The sequence below is a fragment of the Macrosteles quadrilineatus genome, unplaced genomic scaffold, assembly GCF_028750875.1.
Source record: "Macrosteles quadrilineatus isolate MER2022 unplaced genomic scaffold, UCM_ALF_1.0 Scaffold_5__1_contigs__length_97177068, whole genome shotgun sequence".
NCBI classification, from domain to species: Eukaryota; Metazoa; Arthropoda; class Insecta; order Hemiptera; family Cicadellidae; genus Macrosteles; species Macrosteles quadrilineatus.
This window is the reverse complement of record NW_026542598.1, coordinates 51,714,712-51,724,655: the sequence shown is the minus strand read 5'-3', so window position 1 is coordinate 51,724,655 and position 9,944 is coordinate 51,714,712. Positions and strand designations below refer to the sequence as shown.

Below are 9,944 nucleotides of genomic sequence, written 5' to 3'. Positions count from 1 at the left end.
ACAATCGATTCGTACAGTAGTTACATTTCCCAAATTGGATGAAATGCTTTCCCCGCTGAATATTTCAAGCAGACATCTACATTGCATTGAATCCCTAGTCTGTATACTTAATACAATGGTTTTCCATATTACACCCCTTTTCCAGCCGACCTAGAGAACCGATTTTTACTATTGAAGTGTCATTTTAAAGCTAATGATCTAGTGTACCCGCAAATGGCGATTGAAAATGCAATTTTCTTTGCGGCTTGGCCCTCACGTTTAATTTAATTATTGAGCCCATTTTCAAAAATCCAGTTATGCCACCAACTTTCTATATAACGGATTAAATGTGAATTGTATTTTACCATTGACTATATATACCTATATAGTCAACGATTTTACTGGTGTTCCTTCAGTTAAATGTTTAATCACAATCACGATTGTAAACAAGAGATTAAAAGTTTATGAAAATGCACGATTACTAGAAAAAACCCGGTATGGATCATAAACATCAACAAATGACGTTTTTGGCCCGAAAATAAACATGATTTAACATTGGTTAAATGGAACTGCTAAAACATATGTTCAATGCTATTAGTATAGGATTCGGGCCAACAACGTCACTTTGTTTATGTTTATGATCCATACCGTTTTTTGACAACTATGATTGATTGAGGTAGGTAAATTACTTTTAAAGTGTAGATCTAAAAACAACAAATAACGTTAAAAATAAATGTTAATAGTTATGTTAATAACTGTTCTAAAAAAAATATATTGCAATTTGCACAGTTTGCAATTTGTCCCCTCGTAACAGTAATTGCCTCAAATCCACCACAACAATATGTACCATGTACCAACTAATCATATGTTCAACAGTACAGGAAGATGTTGCGCGCGCAGGACCAGCTGGCGGCGTTGTAGTTAGCTCAAAGCGCGCGAGAGTTCGCACCAATCGGTCGGCGCGCGGTAAAGCCAAAGGTTAGGTAAGAAAAGACCGAAAGGCCATTCTACGCTAACACCTTGCCGTCGTCTCTCGCGGCCAGTCGGTGTCGGTTATTTCGTCATCCCTAACCTAAACTTTGCCCCACGTTGTGTGGTGAATTATTACTTTCGTGTACCTCACACACCTGAAAGACAGTGATAGTTTTAAAAAAGGTGCGACATTTTTTGGTGATTTACCGTTCGCTAATTCGTCGGCCACGTGTTAAGAGCTGTTTTCAAGGCTGTAAGTAACATTCAATATGTTTTCTGCAAAATGTTGTGTTTGAAACAAATGTTTAATGGGTTACAATTGGTATTTGACTTTTTTATAACTATTTAATGTGAAATAAAATATTTGTTGGCATTATTTTGTACCAATTAAAGCACTTTATAAAGTAATTATGATTGAGATGGACGCAATCATTTAAATTATTGTCCTAATTGTATTGCAAATTTGAAGTCTCATTTATATAGGCCCTACCACGAGGGTTTAGTAAATTAAAAACATAATTACCTAAATTATTGGTTTTACCTTGAACTTGGTTATATATAGCAGTATTAGTATCTAGAATGCATTTTACTTTAATTCATGCTAAATGTTAAAAATGGTTAGGGATTATTACAAACATTTCTTAGCTACAGTTTCACAGTAGATTAGTCTCCAACCTGAAATACAATAAATACAATTATTATTGATAAACATATTTACTACGTTGAACTGTTAAAAAAAGTAGATTAATTTTTATTGCGAGTTGAACTAATACTATCTACATCAAGGAGATAGTAATAATTTCATTAATTGGATTAATATGATTTTTATTTGAATTGCTAGAGCAAGAGTATGGAATTTCAATAGGCAACACTTTTTTGTACTCTAGACGGGAAAATTTATTACGGTTGTGTTTTAAGTATTTGATTTTTTGTTGACATTTTGAATACATATTGATAAATATTATGCTTTAAAGTTATAAACGCAGTTCTCCATAACCTAATAGGCTATAACTTAGTGGTGGTGTCAAAAAATCGCGTGTGCCAAAAAATAGTTCCATAACAACAATTTATTAAATACTTTTTTACGATTTGAAGAATGCGTAAACATCGTCTTAAAACCTTTGCCACTTTGTAATGCTAATTTCTATTGCGTCTTTAGTTCTTTAATTGTGTTTTGAAAGTTACTGTGGTCACCGGGCGATCGATTGACAGCTTACCATAGTAAGCGATCTTTTTAACTTACAGAACTTTTAATTAATTGATGTTTAGTTATTTATAACTATTAGTTATTTTTATAGCTATTAGAGTTTAGCTTAGAAAGATTTAAAATTAGTTTTAATCTCATCTTATCTGGACCACCAAGGTAATGGAAGTACCTACATTGTGTTTTAGAGAGATAAATTATAAAGATGCTGTTAAGTGTGTTTTCACTCTCACTCAGGAGCTAATCCTATTTTACTGCCGGTTTATCTGTTTACAGCTTTTAGTAAAGTGCACTATCTCTCACATTTAGTTGTTAATTTTACTTGTTTGCACAATAGTCGTGTTTGGTTTGAAATTAGTGTGTCTTTTATTGTGTTTTTAAAGTCATGGGCATTTCGTAAGGAAACGGTCCACACCTTGGTTGTCGAATTTTAGTTCGATACGATCGTTATCTGATGACCGATTAATTGATATTGAAATTGATTTATGGGTTCAGATTTGACTCTGTTAGGATGAAAGGACAAGATGTAATATCTTACAGAATAGATTAAAATGTATATTGCTCCAACACACTGGACTTGGGTTAGTCGCATCATAGATTAAAGGAGTAGACTACCCTCTAATCTATGGTAAAATGGATAAGATGACAGTTTTGTTACTGACAGATCAGCTGATCCAAGAGCTATTTTATTAAAAACATGGATTGTACCAGCGTCTTCTGATTAGGAGGCGAGCACTTTTCAGCTGATCAGAGAATATCTAACATCGCATATGCGTAAACATTGAATACCACTTTAACATAGATTTTGAATATGAAAATTAATCGAATCTAAACCAAAAACTGCTCAATAAACTTAGAGAAATTTCATGTTTCCATTTCTCCGCCGGTCTGACATTAACACCGGAAGCGTGTAGGACTCAAGGATATCTCGAGGCGGTGTTTTTCACAAGTTGAGTTCAATTGTAGGTTGATTCTAGACTAGACAGACGCGTTGTAGTCTACGACCAAAATAAACCCCCATTCTCAAGCGGCGATGCACTGCGTCTATTGACAGAGTTTTCAGCTGGCACAAAAACTAGGTCAGTTGTCTGTACAGGGTGTTTGTTTTGTGTACGAGTGCCGTGACAAATTAACTAATTTTTGTGTAGTTTTGTTTTTTGTGCTTTGAATTTTTGGATTATACAATACAAATAGATTTTAAAATTATTGCTCTAATTCTACGATTAAATAAAATTCCAGAGGTAAAGCAGCAGTTTAGGATGGATCGGTATATTAAGCTACACTAGTTGGCTAAACAAGTAACAATAACTGCAGTATGTACAATATAAAATCAAATATTTGTTATTTTAAAAATACTAAAGAAGCTGTACAGTAAATATATAAATCACAAATAATTACATATAGGCTTCTCTCTGTCTGTGCTTGGTCAAAAAAGCGCCTTCATAACACATACTTTAAAGTAGTGTAATCGGCTGATCCATAAGGATGGAAATAGCTATTTTTGTGTATTAAGATCGCAAAATACACCCAAGATTGTTCCTACGCCATAATTAACTTATAGTAACACACAGATTATTTTATTAGATGAATAAAATGCCATTTAGGCTATGGGTTTGCTCTTGTAAAAGGCCGCCTTTGTTATTTCTTACCGGTTGATAACTAACGTACCGTATCCGCGGCTGTGTTTGGTCTAGAAACGACTACTGGAATATCAGCTGATTGCTGATTTGTATGTATATCAGGCAAATGTAAATTTGCTTAATCTGCAGGTTTGCTGCCGTTGGGGTATTTGTTCTATAAGTTTATGCAATAATGTCATATAGTTACCGGAGGACAATTTGTTCTTTCATACGTTTATTTACGGTATATCAATGGGCACGCCCTGTGAACAAGTATCGGTGCACCGGTTCATGTTCCTAGAACGCGCTCATTGATTTATCCCTTTTGGTTGAGTTATTAAATTCTGATCTGCATTTCACTTCTGATTAGTCTTGGTGTATGTGGAAACGAAGTGGAAGCATATAAGAATACAACTGTGCAAAAGACATACAGGGAGAGCGGAGTAAATAATTTAGTTCTTAGTAGATTTAATTTGTGGTGGAGATTTGTTTGACATTGATCGTTGTGGCTTTGATTATTGAAATGCGTTTTGTCTAGTAGCAAAATTCACATTTAGTTACATTTATTCCATTCCAGCACCATGCTTCATCCAATAATTTTTTGTGCACACTTGGTCGGGTATTTTAAGCAGAACTTTAATGTAATTCGACCTTATTATGAAGTGACACTATCGGTGAAGTGATCTTTGTGCTTTTAATAAACTGACTAAGATTAAGTATTTTTAACCAATGATCAAGGATAGTTACCTCCTGTTTCGGACAACCGAAAAACTTAATTCATAGTAGTCAATTCGTAACCACGTGTGCGCCGCGCTGAAAGGGCAGCACCACAGTAAAATAATACCAGCTGGAAACATTTTGAATGGGCGGAGTAGGACAAATCACAACAACGCAGCACAGATGTGCTGTAGTTGCACAGAGTATGCAAATATTGGCACAGATCCAGAGATAACCTTGTCGACACGGACGCCATGTTTTGTGCTCAGGGAAGCAGCAAAGTGCTAGGCTAGGTTAGGTCATGATCCGTAATCTGCAGTCCATCACCACCTCACATTCACATTGACAACTGGCCTGGAAGTTCCCGCCATTTTTTACCGACTGGCGGCAGACTGGAGACAAGATGCAAGCAGGCGTGACCGGCTCAAGCTAAGAGGAATGTTAGCGAAGAAAAAGAACCTGAGCCTCAATACAATAGTGATTTAAAACAGGTTTTGCGTCTACCATTCAATGATAGCTGGTCTAGGGCTTTGCGATGTGCACGCGGAAATTTACAATGGCCTCTAGGAAGCCGATATTATAGCTATGTGTATTAGCTTAAAAAGACTTTTCACGCCATAGTATAATATCTAATCGGTTTTGACGTGGGTTTCATGATCGGTATACGGTAAATATAGAATGCGTTGATGTTAAATAAATAGTACACTGACTTATTGGCATTCTTCAATATCTATATAATTAATACGCTACATGAAACTTTGTCGGTTGAACTCCTCCGCCATTTCATAACCGATTTTATCCGTTGATGTCTCATTGGAAAGAGCGTTTTGCGTAGATTTGCAAACTGGCCTTACATTTCTGAAAAAGTCCCTTGGACTCTGCCCCAGTGGCTTTGAAAGTTCCCATGTTATCTTTATGAAGAACATAATTGTTTACATTTTGATCAGCTGTATAATTTTATTGCTGTTATTTACTTTTCAAATCAATGAAACACATTGAGTACATTTATTTACTACTAGCTCTTGTACCCGTGCTTTGCAACGGGAAGAGGACACAAAATAGAAACATTTTAATCTTTACATCTGTTGCATATAATAGTTACACATCCGCCAACGCTTTTAGAAACAAAAATTCAACTTTTATGGCCTTAATAGAAACGTTTAAGTTATGACTTTTAAATCTGGCAAGTAGTTGATACCACCATTTTGGTTTTGATTAATTTTAAATCTTGTGTAGGCTGATATGAGAAAAACTGACCAAATCTTCGAATAACTTTGACATACATGATTTACCCTCATCTCCCTAATTAGATATCTTTTAATTTATTATTTACATTTTAAATTTCAATTTTGAAGTTGCAAAAATAATAATTATTAAATTTAAATGAACATTTAATTTCACTCTTCTTTATATTAAATCACAATTCCTTCCATCTTCAGTTTTTTCACTCACAATAAATCATTAGCAAAACTAAGTCAGCTGTTATAGAATGTTAGAAATATTGATGTGCCTTATCAATACAGTCTTTTGAAATATTAAAGAAACTATATCTATAGGTACTATAAAAAATTTCAAACAAATAATTTAGCATTAAAGACAGCAGACAAAACTAATATGATTATCAAAGCATCAAGGACTAAAAATGTAATAGCAAATACAGTATATGTTTCATTGCATCTCTGATTCTACTATAGAAAAATATCAACAAACAACTTAATATACAAACCAGTTCTTTTAATCAGTTCCATCGTCCATTGCCTTTACATTTTCACACTTACCATAAAGAAAACATAGTAACAGATTTTTCATAGATTTTAGAAACAAAAGAACACTGTGTACTGCTTAGTTTTATGATAATTTCCTTGGTGCTGAAAGCTATGTTAAGATAAAATAAGAGTATTTTGTATTACCATTTGATAATTGAATATAGTTACACATATACAACAGATTTTAGAAAACAAAAATCAACGACAATTTAGTTATTGATGATATTCTTTAGTTTAATTTAAGCATAGGTTTAGCAAAACACAATAACTTAATTTACCTAAATATACATATAAAAAACAATGTGATGTGCAAGTTATGTTAAGTTAATCTAACACATGTGAAGCAGTTAGAATTTATTTAAAGTAGCCTCCAAGTTCATACAAAACATCTATACATTGTAATTTTCATACTGTTTCCATGAAAACATATCAAAAACATTATTTTCACTTAAGATTATTAACTTAAGACGCTTTAAAAAATCCAAAGCAGAGCCGGAGTTGATACAGCACCGGTTATAAAATCTTTTTTTCTATAATCATTGACGTAGTTTTAGAATAAATAATCCATGACAAAACGTTAGATTAAAATAAACCTACCTCATATTTATGAAAAATATTATATTTAATTTCTTTGTATCAGCTGTCTGAAATTGTGAAATATGCAGTATATCAGTTATTCTTGTTTATATTTAAATGTCAAAGCAAATGTAAACAAACATTGTTAGTATTCTCATCACAGCCATAGAGACCAATCAATATTTACTTTTAAAATGTTAACCTCAGAACTTTTAAAGCCAAAGGGGCAAAGCCTACGGTCAGTATCGAAATGTGGATAGTCCTATAATGGTCCTTGGTATGGTAGCTATATTTTTGTAAAATTTAAGCCCAGTTGGTTCAGTAGTTTTTGCACCTATTAGTAATACACATACAGACAGACACCATTAGATTTTTATATAATAGTATAGATATAGATTTGAGTTTGTGTAAACATAACCCCCAAGACGGATCGTGTTAGTATGGTTGTATCTTAAATTTGTGTATTTATCGTTGTTTTGTGTCGCTATGATGGATTGTGTTAGCATGATTGTAACTTAAATTTGTGCATTTATCGTTGTTTTGTGTAGCTATAATTTGTTTATTATTTGTTGTTTATTTCTTTTAAATGTCTCCGACGCAACGACAACGAAACATAGACAGGAGGCGCAATCGTGATAACGACCGCAGCTACAGAACAGTGGCGCGTAATAGGCTTAACTCATCACAGTCTGAACCTGAACCTAGAACCTGGACAACTTCAACTATTTGGTTACAAATGCGCCCTAACACTACCCCAAAACGTCTTTTCGTTCTCAATTGGCCCTCTATTAATGACCTGTGTTGCCTGTACAGCGAGGCTTTTTGAGAAGGAGAGAACCGTCCGGAATGCTTTAGGTTTATCAATAACGAAGATAAACAGGGTCTGAGTTACACAACGGTAATATTTGAGTTGACTCTTTTAAACTCATTGTAAGTATGACTGTTATTCAATCTGAAATAAATCCTGTAATACTTTGGAATTGCTCGAATTCGAGCAACATGTACACTAGTCCATAGTTGATCCATTACAATGAAAGTTCTAAGGCGAGTACGTCATGTTTAGTCTACTGGCATTCGGACGTTACAATTTTTAAGGTATATGAGGGAATTATAGGCGTGATAGTAAATTACGTTATGGGTACAACGCCAGTTCGATGACTGCCATTGCTATCTCTAAAGTCAATGAGATAGCAAGTCAACGTTCTTGCTTCAACAAATACAGCCGTGAGGTACGAGGACCAAGCGACTGAAGCGATTCACTCCGACAAAGAAAGAAATACGGGCAGTAAAATATGACCATTTTGCACTGATTGTTATACACTTTGAGCTAATTTCTGCACTTTTTCACTTTGCTTCATTCTTTTTTCTGCACTCTGGATTTTCAACCAAAAAGTAAAATAGTCCGCACGAGACAGCCAGGAGAGATAGATGCCGTACGAGTGAAAACAATCTGTCAACACTGACTGTCAATACTTTTGGGTGCAAGGGTGATATCAGAAGGGTTTACAGAGCTCCCTCTGTGTGTTTGCAAGTCTCCACTTACCAAGGGTTTGGGCGCCACCCTCGGAAATTGTTTGAAAATTTCATCTAAAATTAGAGACTTTTGTGTACATATTTTTACAAGGTATTGCACACAAAACCCATCGCAATCACCCATATTATACGTGAAAACATGCCTACATAATACAACAGCTAATTGTTGTATCTTCTCCACCCCTTTCTGCTATCATCCGTACCAATAAGTTTTAGGGCTATGATGATATAGGCTAATACTTGGAAGGACTTATCGTGGACTGACTAGGTAAAACGGTTAAAAATGACAGTTCCAAAGATAACTGTCAACAAAATCACGAGATAACTGCTTTATCATGTGATACTATTTTTATCGAGTAAAGAGGCCGCTCCACACACTACCTGCCTATTGAGAGATTCATGATGTGTTCACTCACATTTTATATTTTTATGTTGCATGAAAGACTCTAAACGGCAGTGTTTATCAACGCCATTGATTTTTTTTACGTATTTTTGCAAAGGAAGGATCAAACCCCTGGTCTGGTCTGGTTACTATAGCGTCGTTAAGTATAATCTATTATATTATTAAAGTGATACAATCAAATTTTATGTAAACGGTTAAGGTCATTTACCAAATAAAAATATAGGCATATGGCACATCAAAATGAAGCTTAGAGTGTGTAGATTTGCCGAAAAGTATGGATATGGACGAATTTCCTAAGGGCTCTGCCCCACATGCTGATTTCCAAATGGCCTCGCATGCTTCCAATGTTTAAATGATTTATTTAATTTAGTTATTGATGAAACAGCTGGTCAGTACAATGAACTTGGTGTTTGTTTATTTACTCGAAAAAGATGTTTTTTATGCTTAATGTAGATTGAGGAGGGTTATGTTTTGTTTTAAAGTGAGGTAGTATACGTTTTGTAATTGCTCAAAATTTCATTTTTTAATTTATATAGTAAGCTAAATGTGAAGAGGCTTGACTATTGAAGAATTATGGTATGAATCATCAATATGAAGCGATTGATACTATTGCTACACTAAGGTATGTTGTCATATTCTTATGGATCTATGAACATCAAAAGTAGGGGTTTGAAAGTAAGTAGGTTTACGCTTTTAAATCAGTTTATATTTTCAAACTAAGTCATAGAGTTGCTGTATTTTAAAACGCACATCAGCACCACTTTAATAACTCTCTAGGTCACATTTTCTTCCCGTTGCAAAGCACGGGTATAGCAGCTTGTAACAATTTATAGGCATACCATGAATTGATTTCCCGATGACAAATAGCATTTAGGTTCAGAATCGATCTCGCTTGGAAATCGGAACTGAACTAGTATAATAAACTATTGTAAATGTAGAACTTACGCCATGTATCAATAATACTCGATCCCTTATGTCATACGGGTAGGATATGCATTACTACGACACAATTATTTCACACAAAAGAAAATGTTGTAAAACAGACTTTTAAAAACAATTTGAGAACAACTCTGGTACAGTATCTAGTTTAGTTTTCATAATTACGTGACCGCAATAACAATCGGTTCATGAAGTTGATCAACCCATTGCCAACGAGGCGCTCGCATTACTCATTA

General features: G+C 34.3%; 1 protein-coding gene across 1 annotated transcript in view; it reads left to right on the top strand.

Moving 5' to 3' along the window:
- The first annotated feature begins 949 nt into the window (after nt 1–949).
- Nucleotides 950–9,944, top strand: part of LOC128994794 (proton-coupled amino acid transporter-like protein pathetic) — a 51,598-nt gene continuing 42,603 nt past the window's right edge. The window contains exon 1 of the mRNA XM_054419572.1: nt 950–1,204. The gene's annotated coding sequence lies outside the window, so the exon portion shown is untranslated. The remainder of the gene's footprint in view (nt 1,205–9,944) is intronic.